Source organism: Harpia harpyja, chromosome 3 (genome assembly GCF_026419915.1).
Source record: "Harpia harpyja isolate bHarHar1 chromosome 3, bHarHar1 primary haplotype, whole genome shotgun sequence".
Lineage (NCBI taxonomy): Eukaryota > Metazoa > Chordata > Aves > Accipitriformes > Accipitridae > Harpia > Harpia harpyja.
In genome coordinates, this window is record NC_068942.1 from 66,756,436 (window position 1) to 66,780,075 (window position 23,640).

Genomic DNA, 23,640 nt, shown 5'->3' on the forward strand with positions numbered 1-23,640 from the left:
ACACGGCTCTTGAGAGCATCTCACAGGCCTAACCTGTTGAGTGGTAAAAGAAATGTTCTCCGTTCCCTCTATTTTTATTTTCCTTCTTAAGGAACTTTGCGTTGCTGGAGGAAGAAAAGAAAAATAACTTTCTTAGACATTATTTCAGAACTTTAATTTCAAAGAATCCAATTTATTAAGCAGCAGTATCTGAGATTACACTCACCAAGCAAATTCTCAAAGGAAGCCTCACCATCTAGGTGTATTTTTCATTATACAATAAACTCTGAACTCCACCAAAGGTGTTTTCTCGTAATGTTAAACTCAGTGCCTGACAATTATTGTCCAGCTCCATTTGGTGCCAGAAGTGCATTCAGTGGAGAAGTAATAAATCCTTTCATGCTGTTTAATAAAACAAGAAAATGTGTTGCTCACACTTGGATGCTAGACTTTATTACACAAACACAGCTAAAAAAATAAATGGAGTATTTCCTGTTTAGAAGTGCCTACAAGTCACATGATGTTGATTTTCTCCAGGTGTTGCAATTCTAAATGAAATTTTCACTTAAGTTATTCTTAAAGAAGTGAGTTATTTCAAAACGCAATAATCAACATGTTGTTAAAGGTGCAAAAACGATTGTAAAAAACCCCAAACATTCAATGTGCTGTAATGAAATTAGATGTGGAACATGGTGGCTGCCAAATTATACAAGATATTTGTGAGACACTTTGCCATCCACTTGAGTGCTTTTCTGAATTTCCACTGAGAAAAAAAAAAGCAAAGAAAAACCCTATGAGGTCTGAGAAACCTTTCAACTCATCTGTTGATTTCATCTCTTTGTAGGGAGCTGGGTTTATTCTCTCCTCTGGTGGCCTGGTCTTGGTTAAAGGTGCCACCACTATTGTAAAATAAATGCCTGATAAAAATAGATGTCTTCAGTGAGGTGCTCAGCACTAAGTGGAAACAGGTCCTTAAGCAGGATTGTCTGTTCCTTCATTTTCACTAGTTTAAATGAAGGAAAGGTCAGCCACACATTGTCTTTTAATAGATAAATCCTATGGTTTTGGATCTGTTCTACACTGCTCATACTTGCACGGCCCATGTGAACCTTATCCAGTGATGCCTTGAGGGACGTGATGAATATCTGTTATACATGCTTTGTTCCTTCTCTCACCTGATCTCCATTTACAGGCTTGTATGGGCTGGTCTCTCTCCTTTGGGGACTTGGTGGGGGGCATTCAGAGGTGCCCAATAGTCTGTATTTCTGTGGGAGATGACAAGGTTAAAAAGTACCCCTAACATTTGGAGCAAGAAGCACTGAGCGTTAGGATGGGTCTTAGATCTTGCTGGAGTTTCTCCCACAGCTTCTGAACAACCATCAGAGTGGTGACTTCTGCCCAGAACATCTCTATCCACACTGTAAAACCTCTGTACACCTGAGAAGGACGGACCTCACCCCAAAACTTCAGAGACATCTAGACAAATTCTGAGCCCCAACCGTCTGTTATCTCCATCCATGATAATTTTTAGATATGCCATCATATGAACTTAGCATTGCCTCTTTTGTATTTAATACCTGAAGTTGTATCTCTCTTCCGTTAACCTCTCGTTCAGATCTTTCTCAGTTCACAACGGCTGAGCACACTTACACCGCTGGGGTTAATGACTCCTGTTGATGTTTCTTTTAGAAAAAAGTAGATCTCTACCATTGAGTGGCTCACACCTTTTCTGCAGAGACTAACTATAGCCTGTATAGCCATAGGAGGACGCACTGATGCTGCACCTCTGGAAGTCTCAAAGAACATCTCCTTAGATATCCTCCAAAAAGCTCCTCTACCTGAAAGAATGACTCTAAGAGCCATGATTCCACATGCAATAGAACAGATCAGAAGTGACTGCAAAGACTTTCCAAATGACGCAAACTTTGTAATGCCCTCAGAGCACATGAGGTTTCCTTATCAGCTTGACTGGCTGAAGACTGTGCAGCCACCAGAAGAGGCGGCATCACCCCATCCCCTCACCCCTGTGTCTCATGGGCCAGCGCCTGCAGTTGCGTGGCCGCGCAATTAGATCAATCGGAGAACGCACCCATCTGAAAATTGTTAGTATTTTTGTAGGATTGTTTTTTGTCCAGATCAGTTTGCTGCTTCAGTTGGCCAAACAACCTGGATGATTGCCATACTGAGGAAGTGTGGCAGGGGCAAGAGGTGGGACATGCCTTTTTAATAACAGTGCAATCATCAGATGGCTGAAAGTGCTTGTGAAACCTCTCAGAGGGTTTTGCAAGCCTAGTGTGGTGTGCATCTCCCTGTGTCCTTTTCTCCCAGAGGCTCCAGTTCAACACTGCATTTAAATGACTGAATTTCAAGCTCATGAGTAATTCCCAAAGCATTTAATATTTAATTTCAATTTAATTATACTCTTAACTTTAAATTTAAAGATAAGCATAGATTTACTTGCACGTGCAGAGTTAGATATGTGTTCATGTTCTTCACTGAACTGGGAGTATTTCTCGGGAGGAATATCACAAATGTGTGTTTAGAAAGGAATTGATTTTTCCTAGTGGGTGAGTTGGTAAGAATGCAGCTTCCAGTTATGAATTTATTTGTCTCATTAGTTGACAGCTGATTTATTCACTCTTTCTCCTTACTGACGGTAGCATGCTTCCTTCCACCTGGGTGTAACTCCAGGACTCAGAACATTCCAGTTAACTCCATCTGCAGATTTAGTCAAACGCTCCCTTATCAGAGTTGGTCTTACAAGAGGGGTTTTGTTGCTTAAAAATTTCCAGACTCAGCGGGCTCAAATATAGGCTTTTAAATCTGCATTTGGGCTCCTCAATACACTTTGGGGGTTGTGAGCTTCCCGCGTCATTTCCAATGAGAGAGAAAAAAAGAAAATCTCTGAGTCCCTCCCCGTGGCTGTGAGGACCAGGAGGGCCATTTCTCAGCGTGCCTTCCTCCCTGTTGGGCAGCAGGGTTGCAGCACAACGTGGAGAACACCTCCATACCCTCGCGGGTACGATGAGCTCAAGTGAGGGAAGGAGCGGTGATAATAATAGAAAAAGAAAGGTGAAAATACTTGGGACTTAAGAGGGATTTCAAAGACACTCCAGGAATACTAAATATTGGGTATTATGCAATTAAGTGAAACCTTCTGCTGGTATAAAATATATTAAAAAAAAAAAATCGGTCTGTCTGAGTTAAAGTGTGATGCCATGCTGCTTACATTATATATGAATAGTAATTGGAAACAGGACATCTGCAGAAATTAACCATTAACTGTTGAGCACTAAAATCTTTAATTGAGTTTGTAAGCCCTTAATGGCACAGTTAACCTTAAACATAGCTCAGTGCACGCACTACTTGGTTAACACTGGTTAATAACTCTAACAGCTGATAATATTTCACACCCATGAGAGCACCAGATTAGCAAGAGACTTGGTGGAATGAGCTCAGCTCGCCGCTCTTTTGGACCACAGACATAACAGCTTAACCTTTTTGCTGTAACTGGTCTTTTCGGGTTTTCTTCCTTCCAGACCTGCGCGTGATGAGAGCACCCCTGCACGTATGGCTTTGCAAACTGCAGACGCAGCCGTGTCCTCGGAGCACTTCATGGCGTAGCAGCGGATGGAAACTACTTGGGTAGCTATGGATAAATCTACATCAGGTGGCCTGACAACTGGAAGAAGTGGCTATAACTTGAAGTCTCTTTGGCAGGGAGTGACACTGTAGGTAATCCAAGGAGGGCAAAATCTACCCTGAGGCATCAATGGGAGCTGAAGAGATCTAGGCTGTGAGGAATAGCCTGCTAGCTGCTCAGCTGAGCATTCAGAAATCTTAAAAATACCATTCTCTACCATTAAACCATGCGCCCAGCAAACCCTAGGACCGTTGCAGCCTGGGAAGCCCAGTTCAGGAAGGACAATTTCAGGAGTGTAGGTGGTTTAGAAGGATTGGTGCAAGGAACAGAGCTGAGAAACAGGTGAAAGGACAGTTGTTGGAAAACGCATACTTAGCCAGCAATGTAAAGTAAAACTTGACAAGTGGATTCATGGGTCTAACTTAGCACTGTCAGTGTTAGGTTTCCTAGTTCAGAGGCTTGTAAACAAAAAAGTAACTTGTTACTGCCAACTTCTAGCACATTTCTAAGCAAATTAACTCTGTGGTTGTTCCAGGAGAAGTACATATATTTAAAAAAAAAAAAAAGCAAAACCTCTGGGCATGGGCTGAATGAATTTTTGAAGAGGCTCAAAAATCCCAACTGCAGAGCTATGTCATTCGTAGCACGAGCGTGTGCCACAGCTCCTCCAAGGCTGGCATTTATCTGGACAAAATCAGGTGACATCTGCACCTTGGGTTGTCCTGAGGGCATCCTTGCCCAAACCCAGGCAGGACTCTCACATGCTGCCCTGGCTCACTGATGGTAAAACCAGGGGCAGCGATAAGAAACGTCCGTGGCAGACCTACCTATATTGGAACATCTCTCTGCAGCAAGTCATGCTAAATTGCCATCAGCCAGGAGGATGTGCTGCTGAGATGTGGCTTTCTGTTAGCAGGGAAAGGGTCCAAGCAGCAGCGCAGCCCGGGAATGCGGGTCCTTGCCTTGTGACAGGCAACCGCTCTTTTATGGCCATGACCTGCAGCGTGTGACTGAAGCCAGGAAATGAAAATCACCTTCTTTCTCAATTTACTCATTTGCCTTAATAAAAAATCTTGCTTATTCCTGTGAACCCTTATTTTATGTCATTTTTATTAACAGTACTTAACATGACAATGACTTTGACAATAATTGCCCGTTTTTCTGGCTGCTTTTACGGTACATGAAAATTCACAATAAATGGGTACAGATTGAACCCTTTGAGCCAACAGATCTCTCTGAAACCATTTTTTCCTGTGCACTTATAATAGAAATTCTCTAGCATCTTTTTGTACCTACTGCAAAGTTTTGCTGACCAAGATAAATAAAACAAAAACCGCAGCTCCGTGCGATGTGGGGATTTGCATTTAAGGTAAATCTCTCTCCAATGCAGAGATTTAGCCCCTCCGAGGCCGCTGTTTTGTCACCTTTTACAGCTTTTTCTCCTAGGCACCCTCAGAGTTTACTGCAGCTGACATGGCTTCCTGTGGACTTTCGCCTACGCACTGCCTTTAGGTACCTGCAGGAGTCGATCACTTTGCAGCCATTATTCTTTTCCTATTTTCCCATGTGTTTTTACAGCAACTCGTGGTGATTTTCTAGACTAGCTGGGGTATCTGGGGCTTCTTTGTGCCTTTGTTAGATGTTTTGTTTTTCTTTCTTTTTCCCCAATGGCAGTTATTTTATTACATCCCAGCCTGTGTCTCCAGGCCTCGTGCTCTGGGATTCTTGTTTGGTTTTCTCATGGAGCAGCCCTTTTCCCTTACCATTTCCCTGATGCCTTGTATTGCATTTTTATTACAGCAGAGGCTGTGTCTACAGGTCCTTCAGGCTATTTGTTCTGAGACTTTTATTGGATTCTCAATAAATATGTTTGCCATTGGGGGTCCTTAGCTGGTTTCCTTACCTATTTTATTGAAGCTGTGCTTCCAGACAAAATGTTAACCAGCTATTTCAACAGCAATCTGGTTTCTCTTCTGAGCCCTTGCAGTTTCTTACATGTTTGCATTGGCTGAGCTACATCTCCTACCTTTTTTTTTTTTTTGTCATGTTTCCCTCACGTTTAGGGCCTTTTGTTGAGGCAGTCTAGGTGCTTTTCTGCAGCCGTCTCCGTTTTGTGTGGCAGCACAACTACACCTTTGTGGCAGGCGGCAGGTGGAATCGAAATGGTTCTCCACAAAACCGAGAAATCCTAGGCTTTGGGCAGACAAAGAAAAGCAGGTCACGTGCCTGCAAAAAGCTACTCTCTGAAAAACTGACCTAATGGTTTTTGCATGGGTAAGCCATGCTCCACTGGGGTACATCAGGGTACATCACCTTCATTAAAAGAGATGGATTTGGTGTCTTACAGATTGGTGGATGTGTTGTCCTGGGGAAGGTCCTGTGGGGAAAGAGCGGCATACCTTTGCAGGAACATCAGCAAGGTACTGATGCTGGAGGTTCCCAGCGCCCCGCCCCTGGGCCCTGCCGTGAGGATTTTGATCCAAATTTTGACAGAAATTCCCATCTGAGTCTTGGCTTAATCCCATTTCCGTGGTTACTTGTGATATCAAAATACCTAAGTTAGGGGGCACTGGCATTCCCTGGAGAGGCTTGTGTAGAAGGGGTGACATGGCAGCCTAGCTACACAGGGTAGGACCAGCGGCTTTTCCTCCCCAAAGGTGACAATTGCACCCATGTACTAGTCCTTCAGGTAATGAGGTTGTGGTACAACTGCCCGGTGTTCACATCGCAGAAAACACTGCCGGGGCCAGTGGGTTACCCTGCACTCCATAGGCATGCTGAGGGCAGACAGCAAAATACTGATGGTTAATACTGGAGATGAAAAAAAGTCTGTCTCCAGCCTAAGCTTCATCTTTTAAAGTCATTTTTGGGTATTTCATTGGTTTTCCATTTTTAGCTTGGATAAAAAGGCTTATGTGATCACACTCTGTGTGCGTGTGTGTCTCTATCTGCCCTTCCTGTAATAACTTTTGAACTCATGGACCAGTTTCAACCAGATTTGACCGAGGAGGAGAAATCACAAAGATAGGATGCTCCTGCAATTTCTGTTATAAATAAGCAGCCAGGTAGAGGAGAGACACATCAGAGAATCCACACAGGAAAGAGCCATTCTAAATACTTTAACTGCAGGAAAAGTTTAGATCACAGTTAATGCTTTATTAGACATAAAAATCCACCCATCATTCAAGTTGTCTCTCCCAGATGAAGAACATATCCTGTGTGTAATAAAAGGTAATTCTGATTGAGCTTTTTCCGGTGCTAAGGGCATTCATAAAGTCCTCTCTCCTCTCACAAACACATGCTGCAGCTTTAGTCTAACCCAGTTAAAAAAAAAATCAACTACAAGATGCAAATTCACTTGAAACCGGGATCTGCTGCTTCTGATGCTGATAGATGTGGATATTTGCTTAGAGCTAGTTATAAAGCTGTTCTATGGCATTTATTTTATTAGTAGTCTCAGAAATACCAATATATTTTTTCCATTTAATGTGCCACACATATTAATATCCTTATTTACTTGTATTTTGGGACCAGGGTATTTGTCCCAGATCACATACAAAATTGATGGCAGAGCAATGAAGGCAGTCCATATCAAGAAAATCCACTACCTTACCTGGAAGACCATTTCTCCTTCAGCATGAAGCTGTTTTCCAGAGATAGAGAAAGGTGAAACTATCTAATGCAACACTATAATTTACCTCAGAAAGGAAAAACTAGAGCACAGTGAGACTGATAGCCTTGACTTGCCTGGAGTCTACAGGTGATCTGACTGAACCATTCCCAGGTCAGCAGCGAGACTGGAAGGATCCCAGGAGTCACACCAAACCCAGAGGAAGCTACTGGGACACTACCAGTAGGGAAAAAGCTCATTTAAAAAAAAAAATTATTTGCCTATTTTGCAAACAAGAAAAAAAATTTGAACTGATCAACAGAAACGAAAACAGAAGCTGTAAATACTTAATTTTTATCCACTCTATTTAGATCAACACAGAGGAGTTTGTGATGAGCTGTTAGAGATGCTTGGCCCAATAAATCAGTGGCTCTTGAACATTTCACCAGAAGCCCCATTCCTGCAGAAGCGATGGGGTTGCCCCTTGATTCCTTCAAGCAAGCCAGAAACCAGGTTCCTTTTGCCCATGGCTGGGGGAGATGCGGACTGCAGTGCAGCACAGGGGACAGGAGGATTTGGCATCCAGGCGCCATCCCAGGCATCTCTCTCCCTAGAGCATGAACTGCACAGCTCCCTGGGGTGACATTGGCTCAAGAGGGATGCTGGGCTCAGGAAAAGCTCTCCCACCCCCAAAACTGGATTTCTTGTGAAGGACCCATCACACCGGCCTTGTCATCCTGAGGCACTCGTGCTGCCGGGTAACCCTGTGCAAGGCAGCCCGTGGCCCCTCCTTGTCCCTCTGTAAGTGGGGACAATGACACAAACCTTGAAAGGCATCTTCTCTCAAATATTCATTATTACCTCCAGAAACATAATGAGCTAGGTATGGGTCGCTCCAGATCCTGCAAAATAACTTTCTAGCTCCATCTGCAATGAGAAGTTAAGAGCAGCCTTAATCATGCCAAAGCCAAAGTATTTGCTGCTGAAATGGAGCATTCCTCCACATCAAGCTTCATTTGTCTAGGCTGTTGAGCAACCACTTGGACTTGTACTAAAGCATGCTCAGATGTTGCCCTCTTTCCATGTGTCAAGAAGATGGGTGGGAGGCGAGACTGGAGTTGGGAAGAGCCATGAACCTCAGCCTGGTGATGACACTGGACTCCTTAGGCCAATCAAAGCCTGAAACATCTAATGTGAGTACATGCAGAACAGAGCAAGTCCATCTTGCTTTGTGTCAGAATTCGGGGAAACCACAAAATGCCATAGATAACATGCCTTGCTCTGGGTGCATAGAGCGCATGGGAGTGCATGACCCTGGTGTGAATGTGGAACACTCAGTAATTCAGCACGCTGGGGAGGCTATCATAACTGATAACTAACAAGAAACACCTTTAAAAAAAACCAGAACATTTTTCTGCATTTCTGGGACACTTTTATTGCAAACTCTTTTTCTTTTGTCTTTTCTTCTGTTGCAAACCTGCAGATAGAAGGTGCATCACATGCAGACGGTTGGTGTTTCATCCCCCATGGGACTGAAATGCCCAAATACTTTACAATAACAATAAAACCCCAAGTACCATTATGATTTAATAAAATGTGGGACACAATAACAATAGCAATTTAAATTTTTCTTAAATGAAAGCAAGTAGCTATATTCTTAAGGGCACAACTCCCATTTATGAGTTATTTTGAGCAAACAAAAGGCTCACTCTCTACGCCAAAAATAGTGGATATTTTTTCACTCTTAACAAAACCATAATCTTTTATTATTGTAGCACTTAATGTATCATGAAGCAAAGGACTCAAATCCAGGTTTTGCCATCAGAGGCCAGTGTACTTACCTGAACTCAGGACTCTAAAATGCATTTATAATACTACTTTTTGCAGTGACCGTTCCCACTGTGTGGTCATCTATGTGGTTAAGCTGTTGTGATGGTCCATGGCCTGGTTGCAGCTGATGCCAACTAGCACAGTCCTCAGCTGCTGCTGGGAACAGCTCAGGAGGGAGGACTGACCACGGCTGTTCCCTGAAGGCAATGGGGTGCAGCTGCCCCATTTCAGATTGCTTCTAGTATTTGGGGGTTTTTTGTTTATCAAGAATTATTGTTGTCTGACTTCAATCTAAAGTTATTCCCTACCAGAGACCCAGATTTCATGATATAAAAGTTGTGTAGCAATACAGCCAGCCAGGATGAATTGAACTATGATGTGTTTTAAAATGAATTTCTAACATTTTGAAGTGCTTGTCCCAAATGCTGATTTTCTTTTTGGTGCTGATTTCTTGCAAAAAGACACTTCAGATGGTGTGAATTAGCATAGCTCCAGAGAGACTTGGTCTCCAGAAGTATAGTTTTGTGCCTTCGTGGCCTCCATGAAATCAATAGCAAACCTCAAACGTATTTTAGTGAGAGAAGGAGCAAGCCCAACACCTCCCTCACTGGGGAACAGGAAAGCAACTCTCAAAGAACTCTAAGTTTTGCTTGCTGAAGTAAATTTGACATGAACTACTGAATAAGCAGAGTCCCATGACTAAAGGCATCCTGAAATGTGATAAGGGAGTCAGAAGAGAACTTACTGCTTTTCAAAAGAGCACACTGGAACTACACAAGCAGAAAATGTATTACTTGGTAATGGATATGCTTTTTGGCAGGAATATCTAGTGAGTCTACAAGGTCATTTATGTTCTGCAATAGTTGCTTTATAATGAAGGGAGAAAAAAAGAGTAATTAGATCCCCATGCTTCGGGAAGGCAACAGATCCCTCTTTACTGGCAGATTTCAGATTCTTTTATCCTCCTGTGAGTCTCTCAAATCCTCACATTTCTTTTATATTAAGATTCTTCTTCTCATCCCTTCCTCCTCTTTTCCTTACAGGAAAACGCACACAGAACTTTTATCTGCCTTTGTCTGAGCTCAGCAACTTGATTTCATTTTTTGTGCTACTGACAGCTGTGCGTGACACTCGGTGGTTTTGGAGCGCATGGAGAATGAGGACTCCATCCCACAGATTATCTGTGACACTCTTAAGAATTAAAGTAAACACTGTTTTGGTTCACTATTTCAAACAAAAGAAGAAATAGCAGCTGGTTTGGGCTGGCTGAAACAGAAGAGGTTTTGCACGATGTGATGGAATTTAAACACAAATGTTTCAGGCCATGGTATGAAAGGGGCAGAGGAAATGGAGCCTGCCCCCTTCCCTTCAGAAGCATGCACAGCCTCGTGTGTGCGGACACACACACGTGCCCCCAAACGAGCTTCCTATAGCAACAGTGCAAATTGGAGACATAAACTTGATTGCATCCAAAGTCAGCACATGGGATCTCCAAGGACGGTCTTATCAGCCAAGTCCTCCAAAAAATAAAATAAAATAAAAATAGTTAGATAATCTGTCATTCCGCAGATCGTAGTCCAGTGCCAGCCACTCTCATCTGGCACCATTCCGCTGAGTGAGTGTCCAGCACTACAGGAACACGCTTCTCTGTGAGGGTCCCAGGCTGCCTGCCTCATGGACTTCTCTGCTTGTGACACTGCCCAGCTTTTCTCACTGCTGCCTGGGCACCCAGGCTCCTCACAGGTAAGATGCTAACACAAATGCGTTTAAAAATAGAAGTGGTCCTTTTCCTGCCAGCTGCTGGCACTTCTGCCTGTGCTCATCTGAGCAGAGAGCGAGCGGCACAGCACACAGGCCTGAGTGTGATTTTCATTAGAAGTTTGTAATGGGTTTCTGTGGCAAGGTTTTGGTAGTGGGGGGCTACAAGGGTGGCTTCTGTGAGAAGCTGCTAGAAGCTTCCCGTATGTCCGACAGAGCCAATGCCAGCCGGCTCTAAGATGGACCTGCCACTGGCCAAGGCCGAGCCCATCAATGATAGTGGTAGCACCTCTATGATAACATATTTAAGAAGGGAAAAAAAAGTTGCAGGGCACACAGAAAAGGCAGCTGGAGAGAGGAGTGAGAACATGTGAGAGAAACAACTCTGCAGACACCAAGGTCAGCGAAGAAGGAGGGGGAGAAGGTGCTCCAGGTGTCAGAGCAGAGATTCCCCTGCAGCCCGTGGGGAAGACCATGGTGAGGCAGGCTGTCCCCCTGCAGCCCATGCAGGACCGCAGTGGAGCAGATATCCACCTGCAGCCCAGGAAGGACACCACACTGGAGCAAGTGGATGTGCCCTGAAGGAGGCTGTGACCCCGTGGGAAGCCCGCGCTAGAGCAGGCTCCTGGCAGGACCTGTGGAGAGAGGAGCCCACGCTGGAGCAGGTTTTCTGGCAGGACTTGTGACCCGGCAGGGGACCCACGCTGGAGCAGTCTGTGAAGAACTGCGGCCTGTGGGAAGGACTCACATTGGAGAAGTTCATGGAGGACTGTCTCCCATGGGAGGGACCCCAAGCTGGAGCAGGGAAGAGTGTGAGGAGTGCTGCTCCCGAGGAGGAAGGAGCAGCAGAGACAACATGTGATGAACTGACCACAAGCCCCATTCCCCGTCCCCCTGCACCGCTGGGGGGGGAGGAGGTAGAGAAAATCAGGAGTAAAGTTAAGCCTGGGAAGAAGGGAGGGGTGGGGGAAAGGTGTTTTTAAGATTTGGGTTTATTTCTCATTACCCTACTCTGATTTGATTGGTAATAAATGAAACTAATTTCCCCAAGTCGAGTCTGTTTTGCTCGTGATGGTAATTGGTGAGTGATCTCTCCCTGTCCTTACCTCAACCCATGAGCTTTTTGTTATATTTTCTCTCCCCTGTCCAGCTGAGGAGGGGAGTGATAGAGCAGCTTTGGTGGGCACCTGGTGTCCAGCCAGGGTCAACCCACCACAATGTGCCAGTACTTGTTAGGTGCCAGTAGAAATGTTCTGGCTTTATTCTCTCTCCAATATCAAAATGGAGAGATTCAAATGCAAGCAAGAGCTGCCTGTGCCCTAACACAACTAGTGTCAATTTTTATTGAATCCAAGTTTTTCCCCAAGTTTAGGCAAAGACATCCAGAGCAATGTGACATCCAGCTCCAGATACTGAAACCTGTGTTCACAGTAGTGTGGTGCTACCTTGGATTACCAACCTGATCCAACACAGCTCTCCAAGATGTTGACTTCCATTTCAGAGGCTGGGAAGAAAGTGGCATCAAAGGAAATGTTTACATTTCTCCTCCTCCTGCTTAACATGAGTCTCTTCTCATGACCCTGTTTTCTGTCATAAGAAATTAAACACCTTTTTGCTGTCCTGGAGGAATTGCCCAGCAATGCATGTATTGGCCATTCCCATCTGCATTACCCCTCCCATCTCACAGGGTAACACACTCTGCCCCATCAGGTGGGTAGGGGACAGAGCTGCCAAACACACCGCAAAATATTGTGGCATTGTGCCAGTTCTTTCTAATTGCTGCATTTAGCTCTTCCCACAGCAAAACCAAGGTGGATGACTAGTGGTGGTTAAAATACCATAAAAAATAACTCAGGCAAGGCAAGGCTTCTATCAAGCACAAATACGAACCGCTCATCTCCGTTAGAAAGGACACTGCATATGAGAGCAGGAACAGCTCTCCTCAAAATTTGGCCCCAGGAAGACAAGAGTGGTCAAGCTTGCTCATCCTGGGATGAATCCTCAAGTTTCAGGACTGCTCTGAAGTGAAAGGAGATACCCAGACTCACCGGGTGCCCTTCCAGCACGGCAGGCAGGCACTAGCAGCGGTTGCTTGATTTCATGCAGAAATTTAATGTTATTCGCAAAAAACCCTTTCCCTCTAGCTTTTCTCAAGCTTTGCCAGGTGCCCTCTGGAGAGGACCGTGCTGCTGGCAGGCAGCCGTGTTGCCCCTCACCAGCACCCCATGGCAGGGGCTGAAGGAAGGGCTGGACCCATCCAAGGAGGCTGGAGACAGCCCAGGAGGCAAAGACACAGCGTGTGGGTGCCATCTAGCAGGGGGCATGGTCAGAAGCCAATTTCTGTTGGCCTCAGCCTTGCAGTACAACACTGTCGAGATGGTTTTGGAGGGAAAATGGAGCCGTTCGTTGGAAAACCGCTGGTTATAAGGATCCTGTGGGTATGGGTTAGTTCTGCCAAACATCTGACGGAGACCAGCCTCGCTGGTTGCCTGCCTGCCAGCGGCGAGCGGGGCCAGGGCTGGCTGCTGTGCAGCCTCCGGCTCCTCTGCGGGTGATCGGGCAACCCCCTGCACCGGGAGCACTCTTCCCCCGGCTAGCTGCCAAAAGAGAGCTGGAGAGCCAAACGCAGCAAGACAGTGACAATGTGGAAGAAGATCAGTTTGGAATTTCTTACCAGGAGCAATGTGACTCCTGATTGGAAATGTTATTAAAAAGTATCTCTAGACATGATTTTTAGCAGAAGGCATTTTGCTTTTCTGCTCGGCTCCAAGGAAACAGGCTGAAGGGCGGGCAGCAGATCCCTGGTGTGGCCGTGCCCCTCCAGGCTGACAGCTGTGCCCAGGCTGGAGCCTGACTGCCCGGGATGCTGCCCTGCTGCCTCCTCTCCCCTTGGGAAACCCAGCGCTGCTTCAGGGCATGTAGCTGGGGCCCGAATTTCGTCAGACCCATAGGGAGCACTGCAGAGCCCTGTTTATTCCCTTTTTCCGGATCGGCTCCTGGAGGTCTCACCGCACCTCAGCTGCCGGGGGTGGACGGGAGGTGGCACCGGCACCCCGTGGCAGCAGCAGGATGTGGCTCCCGTGCGCAGTGGGGCACCTGGTTGTGCCTGAGACTGCGCCTTCGCTCCCCCCCCGAGTCCTGCTTCTCGTGGGTCGCCTGCAAGTCAGGCACCCACAGCCGGTCATGGAAAACATCGAGCCTCCCCCAGTTCCTCTCCAGTTTTGTGAGCCAGATTCCCACAGTGTGAAATCACCATTGCGGCTGTGAAATCAATGAAAAAGGGCAGTTTGGGAAGGGATTTCCTGGGCACAGCAGGATTTCACCCTAGTTCCTCCAGTGACCTGAGGACACCCGTGGCAGAGATCGCAGCCCCATCCGGTGCCTCCGCAAAAGGCCCGTTGTAGCATTAAGGTGCTACCTGTGTGTCACCCTCCCGCTGGGCCAGCCCTGCGCTCGGCATCGTGCGCAGCCCCCTCCTTCCTGCTCCCGTTCCCTGCTGGGTCCCTCCTCTTCCCCCGGCGCAGCATTTCCATCTGCAGCTCGCCCCGCTTTCCTCTTCCCTTTGTTAGAAAGCTGTCACTTCATTTGTCATCTACCCCTTTTATTTTCCATCTGTAAATGGTATTATTCTTTTTTTTTAACCTTGCTGCCGCATCCTTCCTTTATTTCCATTTCCTCGGTTTTGCCTTGGACAGTTTGGGTTTTGAATGATTTTTGTTTTTCTTTAGATTTGATTTTAGTTTTCTGGGACCAAATTGCCACCCCATGGAAATTAAGCGATAATGCCAAAGCGGTCACATTACTCATCATCTTCCCCAGTTTTTTGAAGAGTAATCAGCAGAGTTGAGACAGTGAGGAGCCTAAACTGCTCTTACTTACTAACCTCTTGCCTTGTGTCTGCAGTCACTAAGACAAGCCCAACACTACAAATGCTGCTGATCATGAGTGTCATGGTGTGTGTATATATATATATATATATATAGGCATGTGAAAAAAAGCCTGTTGCATAGATATAGTTGTACCAGTAAAAGCATATTTCTGCCAATATGCCAATCCTTAGTTCTTCACTGGAAAAATAAATAATGTTGTTAAAAAGAAGCAGTTTTGCTGATGGAAACCATGTCCTGTCACTGAATGTTTTGCCAGTATAATTCCAGTCAAAAAGCTAGACTTAGCATTACGGGCACTCTGCGAAGTATTTTATCTGCTATAGATGTGAAGGCATGAGCAAAAAGGAAATACAATCTGCAGCTGCTTCATCCTTAATGGTCTGTGATGGTCATGTTGAAAGCAGTAATGTAGCAGTATTAGCAGTATTAGGCTACAGTCAGCCCCCAAGCAAGCACACTTGGCTTGCTTTGCACAACTGAAGAGCTGCGAATCCTTCTCCAGAGGCTGGAAACTGGGCTGTTAACGCTCAGCTGTGCCTGCTATTCCCCAGCCCCTTCTCAGTTTATGCCCCACAGCACCCACGTGAGTTAGGTGACACCAGTGCGTTTGCAATCCTTTGAAGAGGAGGGAAAAGAAAGTGGTTGTGTGTGTCTTCTTCACTTCTGCACTGGCTCGGAGGAAAGATATTTCAAGGCCTGATGCGTTAGGAGGAAAAAGTTGATACTGGTGCTTAGAAGTGTCAGGGGCTGCGGGCAAAAGGCTCGGTGTGGCACCTTTCATTGATTTCAGACTGGCGGCAAGCTAAATTGCTCCTCCTGGGTGTCGCTCCTTCTCTTGCCTTCCTTTCCACCCCTCTCTGCTCAGATACAGCCCCCTAATTACTGCATGGAAGTGAACATTTTCCTCCTTCAGCCGTAACTCTTGGGCAGATATCTACAGAAAACAATTTTTAGAAGTTTGTGCTGTTTCCCTCTTCTGCATGGTATCACTTTATGAAGAAACACAGGACCTGATGCAGAACATAAAACCCTTCTGTGGGTACCAACATGATTCACACAGAGCGTAAACACTAACCCTGCCAGCCACTGAGGACTGAATTCATTTCTGCTGTAACTTCAGTGACATCCTTGGAATTACTCAGGGAGGAAATCTGATGCTTACAGCCACATAACCCATTGGCTGTGCATGAGGATGTGTTCCTAATTACAATTACTGAATGTTAACAGCACTACAGAAATATTGAGAGCGCCCTATATATAAAAATATTTTTGTAGCAGCTAAGGTCATAAATGAACATACTAATTTCAATTTAAAAGCAGAAGCCAAGGGTCTGTAAGTTTGCCGAGGGGCCTCGTGTGGTCTAACGCAAATCAGGTAGGGGCTGCTGGCACTTGGAAAATAACAGATGAAGAAGAAAGGTAATTGCTAGTCCTGACCTGTCAGAGCTGCGCCTTTGTGCACCAAGTCCAACTTCCCCTTACACTTGCAAGTTATCTACAGCAAAATTTCTTCCAAGCTAAACAAAATCAGAGGCTTTTAGGAACTTAGAAACGTCTGCTTAATTTCAGTGTCGATAAGCCCCTGCTCCAACTCATTCTTAATGTATCAAAATTAAATGTTTTAAACATATTTATCTAGTTGCTATGGCTTCGCCTGGTGCGTCAGACACTTTATCCATCAAATATGACAATTGAATAATATTTTTATTTTTAGATATGGATCACAGATCCTTCTCATCATACTATTCCCTTCCCCCCTTTCCCGAGTTTTGAACTCACTGGAAAATCTGTTCCATAATACGGTGGGTAAATGAATTACAGTCACAGATGGCCTCTGGAGATTTCATACACACTGCAATTTATTTGTTCAGGAATGAAAAAAAAAAAGAGACCCTTGTCTTGTGAGGGTATTATCAGAGACAGCAGATCAGACACTGTAATGCTGCCTTGCACTCTGGATTCAACCCATTTCCTAAGCTTTTATGACTTGGCATTTACTATTCCTGGATTTGAAATTTTTTAAGAAGTGGAATGTCAAAATCCACAATGAAAATGATTCAATGCAAGGAACTGCGGCAGTTACAATTTATTTTTACAATCCTGAGTGAAACTATTGTGTGCTATTGTAGAGAGATGCTCAAGAACGGCAATCTTCCACTCTGGCAGTAGTATTTCAGCTGTAATTAGCAAAAAAGAACTTAATTCACAGATGACTGTTGAGAATTAGTTAAACCTTGCAGCGAGCCTTGAGATCCTCGGGAGGAAAATGCTAGAAAAATAAGAAACATAATATAGAAAGCAGCATATAATTTTACTGCTTGGCTGTCTTTTTCAGCATAAGTCATAAAGCCTATTTGCAGGCAAGCGTTAGGGTCAGTCCCCGAGACTCACATTTGTCTCTGAATTCAGGCCAGCGGGTTACAGGAGGAAGGGATGGGATGATTGATGCATCAGCCATCAGTGAAGAATTCATCCCACAGTAACTGTAGAGAATTCATCTCAAGAGTGAATCGGACAAACCTGTTTCTGTTTGTGCCATGATATAAAAATATTACTACACAGTCAAATGTAGTATGGTGATTTAACTAACCGCACTGATACACCGCCACTCCATTGCAGGGCCAAGCTGCAACAGGCTGAAAGAGTAGATATTTATCTTTTCTCAATATTTAGCCCTTCCTGAGTGACATTTCGTACCTTTCATCCACCCCGTGATTAGGCCTCACAGCTAACGCAGCCCAATGGGTGCCCTAATGAAGATAATTGTCCAGACACCAGATAAACCAGCCGATGTGGCCGTTCGAGCAGAGAAGTACCAGCCGAGAGGCCCTGCTCTGTGCCGGGACTTGCTTTGGGTTGGAAGGAAACCATCCGAAACCTTTGGTGTTTCCCCGGGCGGGCACCTGAGGGGAGACTGCGCATCCCAGGGGGGCTCCGGACCTCCCCGCAACCTCTGCCCTGTGGGTGAAGGTCCCTGCGTGGAGGTGGGTCACCGCCGTCCTGCTGGGGCAGAGGCGGCACCCGCTGCCAAAGCTGCCTTCGCTCATCCACCTCAGCGGGAGTTTAGGGAACCGGGAGGTTAAAATGCCGGCTGAATCCTCCCAGGGCTGCCACTCCTCTCCCTGTAAAGCGGGGGCGATTAAACAGACTCGTTGCTCGGCGGTTTAATGGATGGCTCTCGCTGCAGTGCCTGGGGACCCTCTGACAGGGCGCTGTGAAAGGGCAAAGGGGTACTAATAGCTGCTGTGTTTTCCAGCAGCCCCAGCCAGAGATAGTTCTGTATACAGCTGACAAGCAGTCAACGTCTGCTCCCTGTCTCTGTTTGCACTTCATCGAGTTATCTCCTCGCAAGCAAAGAAATCCCAGCTGATTGAACAGCACATTCATCATCTGGATTTCCCCTGTATCTTTTGCTGTATCAATGGTGCCATAAAAAGCCCACCAGAAAAGTCGACGGTGATCTGCTCTATCTTCCATTAAAAGCTTTTGCAGAGCCACGTTAAGATCTGAAGTGAAGAAAAAGAAATCAAAACAAACCACAAACTTTTTTTCCCCACTCAAACGTCAATCAAGGAACATTAAACAAAGAGATTAGTTCTGCTCTTATTTGTTTGTAAAACAAAAAGCATGAAATATTTAGCAGTATTGTAATGCAAACCAGATGGGAATAATGCTGGCTTTCAAGGCCGCTGGTAACCACCTCCCTTTCATGCTGTTGCAGCAGCGGGACGAGGCAGGCAGCCCATTAGGACAATTTATGAACTGGACTTCCACAGAGGGAGTTCTAGCAAGAGGTCCACGGCTCGTACAGAGCAACCCTGATAACATCTGTTAGGGTTATTCATTGAAGAGGATTATATTACAATCCCTCTTAATACCACGAGTGCTACAGTAAAACCGGATGAGCCTTCAGTTTCATTTGCTCCAGCAATATGTGTTTATCAGAGTGCTTTTCTGCAGTTGGAAACCAAGGCTGCATTCATGGTATGTCACAGAATGAAATTTAGAAAACTTGAAATATTAACCTAGAAAAAACCTCAGTCCCTGCTTTTAATCTTTCATGGCCGTAGCGCTCAGCTTCTACATGCAGCATCAACACACCATCAGCCCTTTTCCAAAGAAAGCCACTCCCCATTAACTCTCCAGTGCTGAGATTGTTTTTATTTAAATAGTTCTCACTCGGTAACCTTGCTCCATCCTTTTTTATTTAAGGCTTTGCTAATGATGTGGTCTTTTTCCCTTCATTTATCTAAGCATATAATGAACACTCACGTCCAAAATGACCTCATTATACCATTGAGGACTTCTGTGTGGATACAATTTAGTGCACAGGCGTAAGGCAGAGGAGAACTCTCCAAATGGAGAGGTTTAAAGCATTCTGTAAAATCCTTGTTGACTATAAGCCAGATTCTTACTGCTGTAAATTGACTTAGTTCCAACAGCTTCAATGAAGCTACACTGGTTTACTCCACTGGAGGGTCTTACCCTATTATTTTTATTTATTGAACTTGCCACCTTTTGCTGCTGCAACCTAAACAGATACTTCCATCCTCTAGCAGCAGGGTTGCTATCTAAAACAGGTGTTTCTCTACTAATGTATGACTTAAGAGATTTATAACTACCTGGAGTATTTCACTGTCCTCTAAAAGTGTTTATAATAATTCTTGTTGACTGTCGTAACTCCCACCAATCAGCTGTAAGAGTTGTTTGCAGCCTGAACCTGGTCAACAAAATACTCATTCATCATACAAGTGTGAGCTGTTTTATCTGTTCTTAGGAATTTTTCTCTCCTCCCTGCTGGACGGCAGTCTTTCCTGGTCTATGTACAGTGTCTGGGACAAAATCAAGTACCAAGTTTCTTTGCTGGTTCCAGAAGAAAATGCCTGATATGCACAAAGAAGCCTACTTTCTGGCTCCACAAATAAATAAACTGCAAGATGAAAAAATGCGTTGCAAAGGAAAAAAAGAGAGTAAGACAGAAATTTCTTTTGTGCACTGGTTGTAGCCCTTATGGGAATGTAACTGTCCCACCATGATAGTCTGCTCTTCCTACAGCCGTGGACTTGTTTTACCCTGTTCTTTCCTGGATTTGAGATGCTGCTCTGATCTTGACACAGCTATGATCAGCTGAAGTGTTTGCATTTCTGCTTTTGGGGGCTTAGCGGGAGACAGGTCATAGGAAAGCACAGGACCACATGGTCCAAATACCTGAGAGAAGTCAAAGACCTGGATAGAGCTCAGTGTGTTCATAAAAGCAACAGGGAACCTAGCCCACAGGTTCACCAAAAAATCGTAGTGGTTTTCCACTCCTACAGAAGTAAACTTCCTGTGGAGTTCTTTGATGTCAGAGATCCTGGCAGACTCTATCTCATAAAGATTCAGGAAAGAAACCAGCAATTATGTGGATGCTAATGAGAGTTGTGCACATACATGCTGCAGCAATTACTCTTCAGAGAAATCAGTGGTGGTTGAACTAATACACTGCTCGCTCACTACATGTGATTGGAGTTAACTTCAAATCTGAGGTTCTCAAAAAATTCCCCTTTGTCTTAGCTTGGTTGGGATTGAGGGACACCCTACAGAGAGTGTCAGAGGCCAACACCGTAAGAAATCATACTGAATAGTAATATGATTTAGCAAATTCACATTCTCTTTGGGTCTGGTAGAATTCTGTTCAAACAACTGCACAGTCTTACAGAAAAGCTGACATTTTCTATTAAATCTTACAGGGCTAGAGTGAAGTAGGTACATTCAGCACAACCTTCTTCCAGTGGTACATGAGCAGAGAGGCAGGCAGCAGAAAATTTTACCCTTGCTTCACTTGTTCTGGGTGTTTCTAGGTCAGCCCAAATACTCTCATGGTAAGAAATAGGCACAGCAAAAATGTGAAACCACCCCCCAGAATAATTTAAAAGTCCTTAAAAAGAAATATGTATGTGTTTATTTACTGCATTATAACTGCAACATCAAACATAACTATATTTTCGTTACAAAAAAGGACACATGCAACAAAATACTCTGATTTTATAATCTGATTCAACATAGTCCATTGGTAACAGTGGAGCATCACAGAACAGTCACAAGGCTAGGGCTTGGGGTGATGAATTTCCAGTCTCTTTATCCTACTTGCAAACAGCAAAGCCACATCATATTTTATTTGTCATCGAGGGATAAACTTTTGGAATAATGTGGCTTGATCACAGAAGGTCCCAGCTGCTCCTTAACTCCCCAATGAGTCTTGCAGAATCAGATTTTTTTTACTTGAGAAAATATTATGCTTCTGACAAGGTTGAGGAATAGACAGTATTTTCCAGGCAGAGAGCAGAAATCCTTCCATGTTACGCCAAGGTACAAAGCAAGGGCCTCTGCTTCACAGGTGCACAGAAGCCAAGGCCCTGAGTTACTTTATTGTTCTGAAGAATGAAATCAGGCCATTTTCTGCAATATTTCACTGCAGCTTTCTATTATGTTCATCTGCGCATGGGGCTTCAATCAATTTAATCTGGCATTTCAGCTACGGAATAAATCCAGAATACATGGGAGGACATCACAGCGCAGAAAAGAACACAAAAAATTGTCCTGAAACACTAAAAATATAGCCTCTTAACTAGTTAAAAGGCCTTGTTCTTCATTAGAAAAGGGTCTTGTTCTATCACTGCTATTCACACATCATAGGCTCTTATTTTTAATATTACCCATGAAATTTCATGGGAGTATTTGTGAAATAAGGTCCTAAACAGTGCGAATAAACTATAGAGTCAGGCACCAAAATGGCACCATTTCTAGGGTAAATTCTCCTGACTTTCAGTCGAGACTTTTTAGGAAGTGTCACGTAACGCTGTCCAGCCTTTCGAAACAATGACCTGATTTCTTTCCGTACATCTTGCATGGCATAACAGTAAGGATGACTTAGCTCTAACAATTTAAATAAAAAATAAAGTCAGTCTTTTTATGCAGCTGCATTTTTATACAATTTCATAGAGTCAGTATACAGAAGCTTACAGCTTTTTTGAGATAACTCTAGCAAAGAGGAGGATATATATGAAAACAAAGAGTTTCAAAACTACATGGAAATCTGTAGAATAAAATATATATCTATATATCATTTCCTAACACAAGCAATTGGCAGTTTAGAAAAATATGATTGTTACAGTCTTTCTGAATCAATAATTGTAAAAAGAAAGGATTTAAAAAATAAGTTCAGCTTTTCAAAAAGCTGTATTTTTAATAAGAAAATAGACTGGTCCGCATTTCCCTGAATAAGCCAGAAAGGTTAAGGAAAGGTCCAAGCAAGACAAGGAGTCTGACTTGGACTTGATATCAGCTGTGATAACATGCACATGTACAGAGAGCTGCTTGGCTCCAGTATTGTTTACTTTAGAAACGAGCCTAATTTATCACAAATGTATTTAAAAGTCATAAATAACATGACAAAAGTGGAACTGGTCCCTGCAAGGCAAATAATCATATTCATACAAGCAAAAAGTGACATCAATCCAGTTATTTTCTTGTGACAGTTAAAAGGTATTTGGTACCCAACTGTTACATTGAACGGCACATGTATAAACACAGATTATTATTACAGACTCTGCTATCAGCTACTATACATAAACAAGAAGAGATGTTCATGCTGTAATTGCCTCTAACATTTTTGTTCTACTTGAATATTAACATTTACAAGAAGCTGAGGTGGAGACCTGAATTCAAGCCAGGATTTCAACATGCAAAATGCATAGGGTTCATGGGAAAGTTTCTGATCCTCCCTATTACTGACATTTGGAAGTGGATAGGAGCTCTGAAGAATTTTAAAACCGTTCACAATATGAGTTTCTCTTGTGAACAGCCTTAGGTTTCCTCTCTGCCCAGAGGCGGGTGATCTAACATGGGACACCCTGGTGAAATTTAGATCTGCATCAATAAACCTCCCATTCGAGAGGACTCACATTTTAGTTCCAGGTCACTTCTAAAAGAAGGTAGCAAAATGTACTTCAGTATTTGCTGATTTTTAAATTAAAAGCAGAGAATGGTTTGATTGCAGAAACTTCACTCCAGGCTGCTCTTAATAACTTTTTAATACATTGATTAGAACTTCTTATTAATTCTGTTCAATGTGAGAGTAAATCCTTTCATTTTGTTGTAATCTTTGTGAAATACTTGGGATATTTACTCACCCTATACGGGAGCCTTAGCACATTTCTTTAAACTTTCTTCTAGCTTGAAACTAAACAAAAGCACAAAAACTGATGGAAGCAAGATTGATGGAGCGTTGGTGAAGGGATCCAAGACTGTTTATAATCCAGCCTTGTGAATTAAATTGGGCCCGAGACAGCCAGCTGCTTTGAGGAGTGAAGACAGGTCCCCTGTAGAAGCACTGTACATCGGTTATATTGCTAGTAAACAACAATGCAGCTTCTGGGTCTCCTACCACTTTTCAATGTCAATGGAGTGTTATGTCTTACAAAAAGCAATGACAGCAAAATGCAACACCCATTGTTATTGCTTGTGTAATTGCTTCACAGTGGTCCAGTACACCCAAGTAAACAAATGAGAAGAAGGTATGTTGCTGGAAGGGAAGCTCTGAGGCTGGGCAGGTGGAGGGTGCCCTCCTGGAATCACCTGATAAACTCAATTAGTGCAAATTAAAAGGGGAAAAAAATGGAAAGAGTGACACTGATCAAAAGGAATACATCTGCTGAGACAAAAATGATCATCAGGGTCTTGGAGCACGACAAAAGTGTGTCTTTTGCCTTTCAGTCAAGCACATGTACAAAATGGAGGTTGGTGTTTGAGGACAGACACACAGCTAGTACATGCAGCATCCAAATACCTTTGGGAGTAGTCAGTGCTCAAGCAGTGACTCCTAGGTTAAATTCTTACAGGCTCTGATCTGGGAAGGTGATGGGAAAATCATCTTGGGTGCTTTTTGCCTT

At 44.1% G+C, this 23,640-nt stretch overlaps 1 protein-coding gene across 1 annotated transcript in view; it reads right to left on the minus strand.

The window, feature by feature from the left end:
- Positions 1–16,734: 16,734 nt before the first annotated feature.
- The window catches only part of SYNE3 (spectrin repeat containing nuclear envelope family member 3), a 93,516-nt gene continuing 86,610 nt past the window's right edge, over positions 16,735–23,640 (minus strand). Inside the window, exon 18 of the mRNA XM_052783075.1 lies at positions 16,735–20,565. The gene's annotated coding sequence lies outside the window, so the exon portion shown is untranslated. The remainder of the gene's footprint in view (positions 20,566–23,640) is intronic.